Raw genomic sequence first — 14626 nt, 5'->3', positions numbered from 1 at the left:
CAGCATCGATCGGCTTCAGTTAGCAGCAGTAGCAAAGGAATCACTCGGGTTTAGCAACGTAGCTAGTGCAATCGCTCGGGTTCAGTTAGAGCCCAACGCCTCGCTCGGGTTCAGTTAGAGCCCAACGTCTCGCACACACGCGCGTACGTGTACGAGAGAAACACGCATCGCTTGGCCCCCGACCACGCACCGTAACCGGGAACTCCCCGAAATTTTCCTCGCCCTCGCTTCTACCACGGTTTTTCCATCATGGACGGCCCAAAGAATGTCATGCAGTTGCGTCTCCAGCCCGCCCAGGACAAAAAGCCCATTTTCTGTCATGATTTTTTGTCATATAAGTAGGAGCCCACCACATCTATGATGATACCGGGTTTTGTCACAATTATGGTCATAGAAGTGTCATAAGTATGACAGAAAAAATTCGTTCGGCCCAAAATGTCATGGATGTGTCTTTTTTTGTAGTGCTTGGACCACCTGGGCGGACGTGTGGCCTCGAGCTTGGGAAGAGCCGCGTTCACCTCGCGAGCAAACTGCTTGAAGATACGCTGAGAAGCTGGGGCCTGAGGTCCGCCCAAGATGCAGGCGATAGCGCGCAGTTCCTGGAAGCCCCCTGCTCCTTCGTCCTAGTGGTGGTCGTCGTTCCTTCTGGGTGGTGGCGGCAGCGGAGGAAGACCAGCGTTGCCCTGAGGGCGGTCCTCACGAGGTTGATCCCTCCAGGCTTCCTCGCAAGGCTGATCCTGCCAACGGTCCTCGTGAGGCCGGTCGCGCCACTCCTGGCGGGGGCCGCGGTCATCCCAGCATCCTCCGCCACGTCCTCCTCCTCGGCCGTAGCCCCGGTCGTTGCGCTCGGGGCGTCGACCGAAGCGTCCATCTCAAATGGCCCTGAGCTCCTGACAGTCGTTGGTGTTGTGGTTATGTACGTTGTGGAAGGCGCAGAATGGTCGGCTGCTCTTGGATGACTCGGGATGATCCCGGCCGCACTTCGTGTCTGGCTCCGCCATGAGCACGGCCACTCCCTTGCGCCTCACGTCCTTGGCCTTGGCTTTCTTCTCCTCCAGGTCAGCAGCTGGGAGCTCGAGGAGGGAAAGGCGCCCTTCCTCAGCCCTCGCGCACTTGGTCGCCAGGTTGAACAGCTCCAGAGCCATGCACAGCACCTCGTGGATGGCGAGCTCCTCCTTCATCTTGACGTCGTGGACACCATCAGAAAACGCCGAAATGATGGCCTCGTCCGTCACCTTGGGGATCTTGACGCGAACGCTGTTGAAGCACTGGATGTACTTCTGCAAGGTCTCTCCTGGCTGTTGCTTGATGCGGCGCAGGTCACCCGCAGCCGGGGGGCGATCGCGAGTGCCCTGGAAGTTGGCGACGAAGCGGTCACGCATCTCGCCCCAGGAGGAGATCGAGACCGGGGGCAGGTTCAGGAGCCATGAGCGAGCACCGTCCTTGAGAGTCATGGGGAACCAGTTCGTCATGACTTTCTCGTCACCGCTGGCCGCCTCGATGCTTAGCTCATAGAGTTGCTAGAACTCCGCAGGGTTAGGGGTGCCATCATAGCGAGGAGGCAGATCCGGCTTGAACTTGCCCGGCCAGACGACGCCACGCAGCATGAGGGTGAAGGCGCGGCAGCCCGCCGTGGCCACCAGGGCCCGTCGTGGAGGCGGAGCTTGATCTTGGTGTCCCCGCGCTGCCACGGCAAGTGGCGCGTGACCCTGCCGCAGCAAGCAATCCTGACGTGGCGGTGCTGGGAGCGGTGGAGCGTTTTCTTGCGGTCGGGGAACTTCTTGGCAGCTTCCTTCTTCTCGCGCGGGTGCCCGACGTGGCGAGTCACACCGGGGGACCACACGCCTTGGCGCCAGAACGCCGTCTTGGTGCAGAGGTGGTCGAGGCGCTCCACGAGCCACGTCGCCCGCAGCTGGTGGAGGGCGAGGCAGCGAGAGGGATGGCGCAGGGGAGCCCCCTGCAGCGCTGACGAGCTCGGCGATGCGGTCCAGCCAGTCCTCGTAGAGGTCGTCGATGGGGCGGTAGCGCAGGAGCTCGCGTGCCTTGAGCAGTGCGGCCTGCGCGTCCGCGGGAGTGCGACGGGTGTGAGACGACGAACCGGCTGGGGTGAGCGACGGAGTGGCGGTGCGGCCATCCCGCCGCACGGAGGGGTGCAGAGAGGACGGTTGCTGCTCGTTTCCCGCCGGACCGGTGGCGGCGTTGGCGGTGGGTGAAGGAGAACGACGGGGAGGCCCGCCGACAGGGGCTATCTGAGCGACACGGGTGGTGAGAGCAGCCCGGCGCTCAACGCGGGCCCGGCGAGCGTCAGCCATGAACTTGGTGGAGTGGCGAGACGCGGGTCGACGAGAGGAAAGCTTCAGCGCACCCCTACCTGGTGCGCCAAATGTCGGATTTCGGGTTCCGGCAAAACCCTTGAGGTTCGAACACTGGGGTGCGCACGAAGATCTCTCCCCCCTCTAGCTCGCTCGCATCAAGATCTCACGGCCTAGCTCGACGAACCCAAAGAACAAAGGGACACAAGATTTATACCGGTTCGGGCCACCGTTGTGGTGTAATACCCTACTCCAGTGTGGTGTGGTGGATTGCCTCTTGGGCTGAGGATGAACAGCCTCCTGAGGAGAGGTGTTCTTGTGCCCGGTGAGCTTGTATGGGTGAGAATGGTCTAATCCAAGATCAGATGAGATGATCCCTATGGTGGTGGCTAGTCCTATTTATAGAGGCCCGGGTCCTCTTCCCAAATACCGAGCGGGAAGGGATTCCACAACGACCAGTTCGAAGGGGAGCAACTAGTACAAGCTATCCTGACTAAAGGTGGTCTTCGCCTGCCAAAGGCTCTGGTGGTGACGCCGTCTTGGGCTCCACGGTGACCTCCGTCTTGCCGTCCTTCTGGTCTTGGTCTTGTTGCACCGATATGGAAACCTTTTCTTGATGCCTCGGGACTCCTTGCCTGCGCTTGCCCCTTTAGCACCAAAGAGGAAACGAGGACACTGCGCGTGCTGGCGCCCGCCTGGCCTTGGTCGTCATGGCTTACGTCACGGGAACCTCGCGAGGTTCCCCTTGCCTTGATCTCTCCGCCCCTCGTGAGCCAGCCTGGTGAGGCTGCCCCCGAGGAGGTCTTGTGTCATCCGCCTCGCGAGGCTTGGCTCCTCGCGAGGGTCTTGGGTGTTTGCTGGTGAAGATGGGCCGTACAGGGCCGCTGGTGGAGCCACGCCGTGGGCCGCGGGTAGGCAAGTCTGGGGACCCCCGTTCCCAGAACGCCGACAAGTTGTAAGTAAATAGAAGTGTGATGATCTTCATTATTAGAGCATTGTCCCATGAGAGGAAAAAAAGAGAAAGGCCAAATAAAAAAAGAGAACCCCTCCCCAAAAAAGAGAAAGGCCAAATAAAAAAAGAGAAGGCCAAAAAAAGAGAGAAATAGAGAGAAGGGACAATGCTACTATCCTTTTTTCCACACTTGTGCTTCAAAGTAGCACCATGATCTTCATGATAGAGAGTCTCTTGTTTTGTCACTTTCATATACTAGTGGGAATTTTTCATTATAGAACTTGGCTTGTATATTCCAACGATGGGCTTCCTCAAATGCCCAGGTCTTCGTGAGCAAGCAAGTTGGATGCACACCCACTTAGTTTCTTTTGTTGAGCTTTCATACATTCATAGCTCTAGTGCATCCGTTGCATGGCAATTCCTACTCACTCACATTGATATCTATTGTGGGCATCTCCATAGCCCATTAATACGCCTAGTTGATGTGAGACCATCTTCCTCTTTTTTGTCTTCTCCACAACCACCATTATATTTCACCTATAGTGCTATGTCCATGGCTCACGCTCATGTATTGCGTGAAAGTTGAAAAAGTTTGAGAATACTAAAGTATGAAACAATTGCTTGGCTTGTCATCGGGGTTATGCATGATTTGAGCATTTTGTGTGATGAAAATGGAGCAAAGCCAAACTATATGATTTTGTAGGGATGAACTTTCTTTGGCCATGTTATTTTGAGAAGACATGATTACTTTGTTAGTATGCTTCAAGTATTATTATTTTTATGTCAATATTAAACTTTTTTCTTGAATCTTATGGATCCGAATGTTCTTGCCACAATAAAGAAAATTACATTGATAATTATGTTAGGAAGCATTCCACATCAAAAATTCTGTTTTTTATCATTTACCTACTCGAGGACGAGCAGGAATTAAGCTTGGGGATGCTTGATACGTCTCCAACGTATCTATAATTTTTGATTGTTCCATGCTATTATATTATCCATCTAGGATGTTTTATATGCATTTATATGCTATTTTATATGATTTTTGGGACTAACCTATTACCCTAGAGCCTAGTGCCAGTTTCTGTTTTTTTCTTGTTTTTGAGTTTTACACAAAAGGAATACCAAACGGAGTCCAATTGACGTGCCAATTTTTGATGATTTTTTATGGATCAAAAGAAGCCCCCAGAGTAAAATAGTTAGGCCAGAAGAGTCCCGATCCGTCCATGAGGGTGGAGGGCGCGCCCTACCCCCTGGGCGCGTCCCCCTGCATCGTGGATGACTCGAAGACCCCCCTGACGTGAGACCGACGCCAAAAATTCCTATAAATACAGAAACCCCCAAAAAGAAACCTAGATCGGGAGTTCCGCCGCCGCAAGCCTCTATAGCCACGAAAAACCAATCGGGACCCTGTTCCGGCATCCTGCCGGAGGGGGAATCCCTCACCGGTGGCCATCTTCATCATCCCGGCGCTCTCCATGACGAGGAGGGAGTAGTTCACCCTTGGGGTTGAGAGTATGTACCAGTAGCTATGTGTTTGATCTCTCTCTCTCTCGTGTTCTTGATTCGGCACGATCTTGATGTATCGCGAGCTTTGCTATTATAGTTGGATCTTATGATGTTTCTCCCCCTCTACTCTCTTGTAATGGATTGAGTTTTCCCTTTGAAGTTATCTTATCGGATTGAGTCTTTAAGGATTTGAGAACACTTGATGTATGTCTTGCATGTACTTATCTGTGGTGACAATGGGATATTCACGTGATCCACTTGATGTATGTTTCGGTGATCAACTTGCGAATTATGTGACCTTGTGAAACTTATGCATAGGGGTTGGCACACGTTTTCATCGACTCTCCAGTAGAAACTTTGGGGCACTCTTTGAAGTTCTTTGTGTTGCTTGAATAGATGAATCTGAGATTGTGTGATGCATATCGTATAATCATACCCACGGATACTTGTGGTGACATTGGAGTATCTAGGTGACATTAGGGTTTTGGTTGATGTGTGCCTTAAGGTGTTATTCTAGTACGAACTCTAGGATAGATCGAACGGAAAGAATAGCTTCGTGTTATTTGACTACGGACTCTTGAATAGATCGATCAGAAAGGATAACTTTAAGGTGGTTTCGTACCCTACAATAATCTCTTTGTTTGTTCTCCGCTATTAGTGACTTTGGAGTGACTCTTTGTTGCATGTTGAGGGATTGTTATATGATCTAATTATGTTATTATTGTTGAGAGAACTTGCGCTAGTGAAGTATGAATCCTAGGCCTTGTTTTGAAACATTGCAATACCGTTTGTGCTCACTTTTATCATTAGTTACCTTGCTGTTTTTATATTTTCAGATTACAAAAACCTATATCTACCATCATATTGCACTTGTATCACCATCTCTTCGCCGAACTAGTGCACCTATACAATTTACCATTGTATTGGGTGTGTTGGGGACACAAGAGACTCTTTGTTATTTGGTTGCAGGGTTGTTTGAGAGAGACCATCTTCATCCTACGCCTCCCACGGATTGATAAACCTTAGGTCATCTACTTGAGGGAAACTTGCTACTGTCCTACAAACCTATGCACTTGGAGGCCCAACAACGTCTACAAGAAGAAGGTTGTTTAGTAGACATCAGATGACTATCCTAAAAGGTCCCTAGTCGAAAGGGTTGTGTGGACGCGCAACCGACTAGACTAGCATATGACACGGTCGATGGCTTGGTCTCACTAGCCATGGAGCATTGGATGCTAACCGGATAATATGGACTTGGAAGGATCTGGTCGGATTCGACGTAGTCGGATCCGAGTTGAGATAAGGTCCGAGTCAGACAGACCCAACTATGAGACACAGCAATATGTCATCTGTGAGTCTCTAGTATAACATACATTCTATGTCCTAAGACCTGAGCTGGCGCATGTACTCGGGATGGTGACAGGCCTGCTTAGGGCCGACCAAACGCTACTCTGTGACTGGGTAGTTACAAAGGTAGGTTTCGGGCTTGTCCAGACCCATGCTGCGAGACATGGTCGAGCAAGATGGGATTTGCCCCTCCGACTAGGAGAGATTTACTCTGGGCCCCTCATGTGATCCGACCGGGATAAGCATGGCCATGCGACAAGGATTAAGATAATCCGGTTTATGATCCGGCATCACTGGAACGAGAAAGAGGACGGGCTAGCACAAGGATGACAGATCGTCTTGAGCCCGACAACATATATCGTGTGGCAAAAGAAATGGAAGTATGATGTACAGGTTCGCCTAACCAGCTTCATAGTCTGCTTGGTGTTCAGCATGCCTTGCTAGGGGCCGCTACCAACTGTGTAGTTCGGAGGTGATCCGAACTACAACCAAGCCAGCTTGAACCTAAGTGGTCGCGCGCTTAAGGGAAGGAACCTACGAGGTCGGATCCGAGGACACTGGTCGGATGTGATCCGAGCTGTATTCGGATTGTGGTCGAGTAGACTTATGGGCTTTAGGGTCCGTTCGAGGCCCAAGTGTTGAGCCTGCGACGGACGTCTATATAAAGTAGTGGTGCCGCACACTCATGCGATTGATCGCTTCGGCATTGTCACTAGGGTCTGCATGTGTTGCGAATAGACACCTCCACTCGCCGCCGGTTGTGTGATCGGACCAAGCAGTCCGCCGCACGACGTTCCTCCTGCACGCGCGGATACCGTTAGAGGTGGTGCACCTGCGCCGCTCCGGCGAACTTGTACGTGGGATCGGACGATCGGCTGTTCGAGGGAGATCGGACAAGGAGGAGACAAACCACGCGGACGCGCTGCCCCAACTCTTCTTCCGCTGCACGGCACTGCGCGTCTAGTGGTAACAAACTGTGATCCATCTCCCGTAGCATGTTCCTGGTAGTTCTGCGCGTAGGAAAAGTTTAATTTGCAGTTGACGCACTCTACCATAGAACTGAACAGGTTTACCTTCAGATTCTTCTCCAGTCTCACCGTCTGTGTCGCTACCGTTGTGACTGTGGGAGGATGTTGAGTATCCTGATTAGGTTGGAAACATATGATAGACTAGGAAGTATTCTGACTTGTGTTGTACTCCAAGTAGATCATGTACTCCTATATATATGCCCACGAGGCTCAAGGAATAAACATCGATTCCACTGATCCCTCTATATCTCTTCTAATAAATGTCGCCGAGCTACCTGTCCAGCAACATTCTAATTATTTGTATTGATTGTGTTATTGTGATTTTTACATTATTTGTATTCTTTTAAATCAAAGAACAAAATTTATAAAATTAGAGTCTCTCCAAGCGGACCCAATTTCCCCCCTATATGTCCGGACGGACAGCCCGTATCAAATAATTGCCGCCCAACCGAAACCCCAAAACCAGCCCAAATATCCGGGCTGTCTGGCACCCCTCAAACTCAGGCCATATATATGTGGGATGGATTTAGGACCTTTAAACGTGTCTAGACGCGTCCGCCACGTCGGATCCAATAAGTGGGACCTATCCAAAATCTCTCCACATTGGACCCAACTCTCACCCAATCTACCTTCTTCCTTTCTTCTATGCCGTCTACGCCGCCCTGGCCTAGCTCCATTGCTGCCCCCAACCCGCAACGTCACCACAAAGGGCCCAAAATCCCTCCCGACCGTATGTGCCACCCCAGATACAGTCGCCACGCCTGATGCCGCCCGAGTATGTCCTACTTTGTCGGACATACACCTCACCCGCCATGTGTTCGACGAAATGTCCGATTTGTGATTTTATTCTTTTGCTCATGTTTAGGCAAACCATGGATTTGTCAAATGATGATTTGGATTACAAGGAGCATGATGACCGCATATTCAAAGAGTTCATCACTTGGTGCGATTTAGAAATCGATGACGATGAAGATGCTGAGATGATGGTGGTGATGAGCACCCAGGAAGAGTTGGACAAGAAAGAGGAGCATGTCGTCAATTTTAAGGGTTCGATGCCGGTAGGATAGTTTTTGCACATGATAGGATAAAAGGGCCAATGAGATCTCTAGGTCGACTACTTCAAACCCAACCCAATATTTCACGAGAGATTTTTATAGCATCGCTTCTAGACGAGCAGTCATTTGTTCTTGGCCATAGTGGATGTTGTGAAGGCATATTATCCTTACTTCACGCCAAGGAAGGATTATTGCATACAACTACCATCCTCTCTTATGCTGAAATATACGGTTGCTCTGAGGATGCTTGGATATGGCACAAGTAGAGATGTCGTTGATGAGATCATCCGGATGGGGAGAGCACATGCATTGAGTTAATGGTTGTGGAGGATGAGGGCGAAGGGGCAGCCCACACACATGATTTTGAGAAGCTCGAAGTACATGTCCACCTCCCGAAACAAGATGAGGAGCATGTCATGAATTTTCTAGAGACCCATTCGCAACTTCAAAAATACACAGTTGCATGCGCAAATGACTCAATGATCTCACTACTAAAAAACTGCTCACATTAGTGATGGGCGCACTCTAAAATCTGCCACTACTATTGGGCAAAATACCAATAGTGGGCAAAAACCGTACCTGCCATTGGTATTTACATACTAGTGCGGGCACCAGTTTGTGCCCGCCACTTAGCTGTGGATAAACAAAACTAGTGAACTATACTGGTGGTGGGCACACAAAAGACTCCTAACACTGTATTTTGTGTCCCAGTGACTATTCCGGCCTAAAATATCAGTGGCGGTCATGTTGTCATCCACTGGTACCTCAAGTAGCAATGGCGGGTGTGGTTTTGCACCCGCTATTAGTAACTTTTTCTGTTCGCCACTAATAAAAGTACTAGTGGCATGTGAATTTTTTTTTGTCGGACACTGATATTTTTTCTGACATTTATTTGTAATGTCAGTGTTTTAGTGTTTTAGGTTCAGACTTACAGGGCAAAAAATTAATTAAATATACATCATTTAGAGTTTCTAGTAAGAAGTTCGACCTTGTTAAAATCTCAATTAGCCATTTTTAGGACATTAAATAGATTTCTAGATATTTAATGGAGGCAAATGCACTAAAGGCTTAAATATAGCAGGCAGACCCGAAACAATGCCAAATTTTGGCATGTCACATGTAATTGTGTATGTTTACTGTGGAAAAGTTTGAGCACTAACCGAGCAAGGAGCAGTCGCTTCGAATGCAAACCGGTCTATCTCAAATGTCTAGAAGTGCATTTACTCCCTTCTGTCCTTTTTAGTGTGCATATAAGTTTTGTTCGAAGTCAAAGTATCTCTACTTTGACTGAACTTGTAGAAAAAAATATCAACGTTCACAATACTAAATCAATATTGTTAGATTCATTATGAAATGTAGTTTCACAGTATATATTTGGTATTCTAGATGTTGATATTTTTTAATATAAATTTGGTCAAACTATGTAGATTTTCATTTCCACAAATCTAATACGCAGAGTAGATACTCCAAAGGGAGGTGAATCCTCATTTCCGAAGAGCAAAGCGCATTTTTCCCTGGGCGGTTAATTACGGATAATGTTCTCATTGACCAGTGCATTCACTCCATCCGAAAGAGAAAAAAAAGAAGTCTTTGTGTAGTCAAGTTGGATATGATGAAGCATATGACCGGGTCAAGTGGAGTTTTCTAGAAGCAATGATGGCAAAGATGGAGTTCTCAAGGAGATGGATTGATATGATCCTTCATTGTATCACCTCGGCAAGTTCTCTGTTCGTCTTAATAATGGAGTTTCAAGCAAATTTTTACCATCGCGGGGCCTCTGACAGGGTGATCCTCTTTCCCCCTATTTATTTCTGTTCCGCGTCGAGGGTTTTTCCGCTCTTCTCAACAGGGCTCAACAGGAAAAACGAATTCATGGCGTGGAGTTTGGGAGGGACGGCCCTCACATAACTAACTTATTATTTGCTGATGATAGTATTGTGTTCTTGAAGGCGGAAGAGTATAGCTTGCTGGAATTGACTCATATTCTCCGTGTCTATGAGGAAGCTTCTGGACAAAAGGTCAACCTACAAAAATCTTCCATCTTTTTTGGCAAAGGTTGTGAGGATGAAGCAAAGGCGAACATGAAGCAAACTGTGAACATAAGTTCTGAAGCGATCAATGAGAAGTGTCTCGGCTTACCAATAGTGGTAGGGCGGTAAAAGGAAGGGTCTTTCAAGTACGTCAGGGAAAGAGCTAGTGCAAAAGTAATGGGATGCAAGGGACAAGGAATGCCTAAGAGGGGTAGGGAGGTGCTGGTTAAGTCGGTGCTCCAAGCCACTCCAACGGTTGCCATGAGTTGTTTTCAATTCACCCAGAAATTGTGCTGGAATCTGACATCCATTTCGTCAAACTTTTGGTGGGGAGCAGAAAATGGCAAGCGCAAGGTGCACTAGATTGCTTGGGAAAAGATGTGCAGAAGCAAAGGTGTGGGGGGTATGGGGTTTCGGGATTTTGAAGCTTTCAACAAAGCGCCGCGTGCAAAACAGGCATGGAGGATCCTTACAGTCCCTAACTCTCTGTGTGCAAAAGTTCCAAAAGCATGGTACTTCCCAATAGGAGAGTTCATGGAGGCCTAGACTCCTAGAAGTGCCTCAACAACTTGGAAGACTATCATCCACGAGGGTTCACTACTCAAAGAAGGTTTGATGGCGCATAGGGGATGGAACCCGAGTCAGGGTGTGGTCTGATAATTGGATACCGAGGGAAGGCACTATGAAACCAGTTGGGGCACGAGACATGCAAAACATTCGAACAATTGATGATCTCCTAGATTATTCTGGGAACATTTGGGACATGACTTCTTTGCAACGGATGTTCACTGGGGTGGACCATTGCTGACATTATTCAGACCACTGTGGGAGGGCCGGGTAGAGATGATGTGTTGGCCTGGAACTACACGAAGAATGGCATCTTCACGGTCCGGTCGGCCTACCATTTAGAGATGAAACTTAAGGAGACAAGAGTTGGTTCACCGGAGAACTCATCCTCGGAGGCGAGGCATGCAGGGTGGAATGATCTATGGAGTACGGAGGTTCCGGGCAAGGCGAAGGTACATGTCTGGAGAGCACTCAAAAATGGCCTTCAGGTGTTTTCTATCGATCAAAATTTGTCCAACTCATTCAGGAGATCAAGGAGTTTCTCGCAGGCGTCGTGTTGTTTGGGCCAGACGAGGGGCGTATAAAGTTGCTCACAATTTAGCTAGGGAAGGGCTGCCATTTTAATTTATGTAAAACTTGGTTTTCTATTTTCCTGTCTTGTATTCGAGATGCTATCATGGCCAATGGTGCCACAGTCTAAGTAATGATATGGATTGAGAGTTTTTGTTGCCGTCACCACCACCTTCTGAAAAAGACCTAGCCGCCGCCAGCCGGCCACCACCTCCGCCTCCACCATAGACCGGTTCCCCCTCCTCCGACCGGCCTTGCCGGCGTTGGGAGGGGTAGGGAACCTGATCTATGACTGGAGTTCTTAATAATAGTAGTGTTTTCATTAGATTTATTTAGGATTTTGGTAGTCGTCTTCTTTGTTGGAGATGGCATCGTCTACAATAAATAATCTTCGTCCCTTCGTTCGACGACGAGATCTTTTTCCCGACGTCAATGATGGTGTTGAAACATTAAATTTGTCTAGGTCCTTCAGATCTTACTTCGCCAGATCGGTTTTCAATTTTTTTTCCTCATGGTGGCCGCAAGGAGGATTGTCCTCGCAATATCTGTCCCGACTGCTACGTCCTCGACAATGGTGATTCATACACTCGGATTCCAGCGACGTCGACCTGGTTGTTCGGTTTTTTGTCCCTGAAATACTGGTGTTGGTATTCTTGCCGATGTTGGTTGATTACTTTAATGGTGGCGTGCGTGCATCGCAGCCTTGGCATTGCGGCTCAAATTAAAACAATGAGAGAACCTTCGTTGGTATAGGTATGTGGCTTGATACTTTTGTTATGTTCCTATGGCTGTCTTCAGACAAGTACAAGATTATGTCATGGAAGAAGAGTTTGAAGATCTTGAAAATTTGCTCGTTTCTCTTAGACTTTAATTTGTAATCGTTGTAGTCAGCTCATGTATCTCTACCATGTACAATTTGCTAGTACTACAATATATTATGGCATTGATTGTCAAAAAAAAAAGTAATGATATGGCAGCTATGTTCCCCTAAAAAAAAAGAGGTGAATCCCACGCGAGCGGTTCGCGATGAGGCATACTCCAAAATAACACTGTCCTAACCTCCAATCCTAAAAAAACAAAGGTAGGTGAATCCCACGCGAGCGGTTGGCAACGAGGCATACTCCAAAGTAACACTGTCCTAACCTCCAATTATAGACTTGTGGACTCGATTTAGAGCAGCCTCTAAAAGTCATGCCGGTCGGCCGTGGGATGACAATTCTTCTAGACCGCCCTTTTGACTAAAAATCGCCGCGGTTATTACACCGATCAGGAACTTAAGGCGACTCTGCATGCTGGTGGGGATTTTCTTTTTTCTTTTTTTTACTTTAGAATGATGCTAGGTTGAAAATTGTCATACTGAACTGCACAGTCGATTTCTTTTGGGCGTGTTCTCCCTGTGCGCCTGGGTGGCATTTTTGTTGTTGTCTCGGCGTAGTTTGGGAGGCTCCATTTTGGCTTGTTTCTCATGTCGACGGATGGCACCACACGAGCGGGCGATACCCCTTGCTGGCGCGACGTCGATGCCGATTCCTCTCTCCTTTTTCTTCTTTGGAACTTATGCCTACTGTCGTGTGGGACACGTAGAGGTCGACAGTGACTTATTTCTCCAATTTCGTGATAAAGCAGGTTTGGTTCGACAAGTAAATGATTGGGCGGGCAAATTGGACCATTGCTTTCCCTGGATCATGGGTCAGTGAGCACTGAGCACTGAGCAACTTCCCCTAGATGGACTAACTGTAACGGGCTTTGTTTCCCCTGTGTATGCGTGTGTAAAAATGCACTTTTTGAAATCGCAGAGGAAAATTCGGTTGGAAGTAGCACCATATCAGTTCATTACTCCGAGTAAAACTGTGGAGTATTTGCGTAAGAGGTAATATCACTGGGAGTCATAGAACTTGCTCTCGAAGTTCAATTTAGTGCTAAAACTTTAAAAATACGAAATTGTGGTCATTCAACTTACGTTCTCGTGCAAATACGGTCGCTCTGCTCGTATTCGGACGTACCCCGAGCTTATGTGCCACCCAGCGTGGCTATGGCCCACTGTCAGTGTTTGAAAAAGCTCGGGCGACACGCGCGTGTGCTTTTTTTTGCTGAAGCAAACTACATTCTGTATTTATACCAACAGTTAACATGTGTGGGCACTAGCTGCTGCGGGAAATGAGAAAATAAAAAAAGTCAGGGAGGTATTCGATCTGTCAACCTCGTACACAGGCATGAACTAGCCAACGAACATGAACTAGCCAACGAACGGACAATCCACATATTTATACCAACAAGGAGATATACACATAGCTTTATATTGGACGCAGTTCTTTTTCTTTTATATTCCTGTTTTTCTCGGGCTCAGCAAGAAAACCAGTTTCCGAAAAATATTGGCTATTTTCGCCCAAAAAATCAAATGAAATTCAAATTAAAAAATCGCGTCAAAATGTATAATATTTAAACCATAACGTACAAAACATTTCTCGAGCGAGATTTTTATAATTTCCTTTTTAAAAAGAGGGGGCTTCCTATTACAGTAGTCAGCTTGACTCCTCTCTTATAGAAGGTTGCAAATTCAATTCATTGTTGAAGCGCCGAGACCATTTTTTTAATGAGCATGATCAATGTCAAAAAGTATATTTCACAATACAGGGAATAGAACCACATACCCTACCACTAAGCTAACTACGTCGTTCTGATATTGTCTGCGTACAGAAGATATTATATTGGACATAGTCTCTGTAGTTTAAATTCAAATTTTTTGGGTGATAACAAATTTTCTGGGGACCACCAAAATTTCTAGAAACAGATCGGTTATTTGAAATTCGGCCCGGAAGAAAAAACCTGAATATGAGTAGCTTCCGAATATAAAACTAGTGTTTCTATTTATAGACACTAACTTGTGGCTGGTGCAGCGGTTACCTCGTGCAAAATTATTCCTGTGCCCGGGTTGGTTAGGAACTTAAAATTATTCATGCGCCCGGGTTACTAACTTTTGGTTGATGCACTGATAGGTGGGCCATGTGTAGATCAGCGTAATTACCTGGTTAGCCTAATTCCTTGTTAGTATCCCACTGATTGACCGGGACAGGTTTTTGCGTGTAATTAAATAAATTTTAGTTGTGCACGTTCAGTATGAGCCGGCACTACTGCCTACTGGGATGGATGTAGGGGTGTTTGGTTCCAGGGACATTTTTGTGTTGGGACTAAAAAGAGTCCCTAAAAATTCCTAGCAAACCAAACAGAGGTCCTTTTTAGGACTTTTTCTAAAAGT

Source organism: Triticum aestivum, chromosome 4D (genome assembly GCF_018294505.1).
Source record: "Triticum aestivum cultivar Chinese Spring chromosome 4D, IWGSC CS RefSeq v2.1, whole genome shotgun sequence".
Lineage (NCBI taxonomy): Eukaryota > Viridiplantae > Streptophyta > Magnoliopsida > Poales > Poaceae > Triticum > Triticum aestivum.
Note: the sequence above shows the minus strand (reverse complement) of the source record.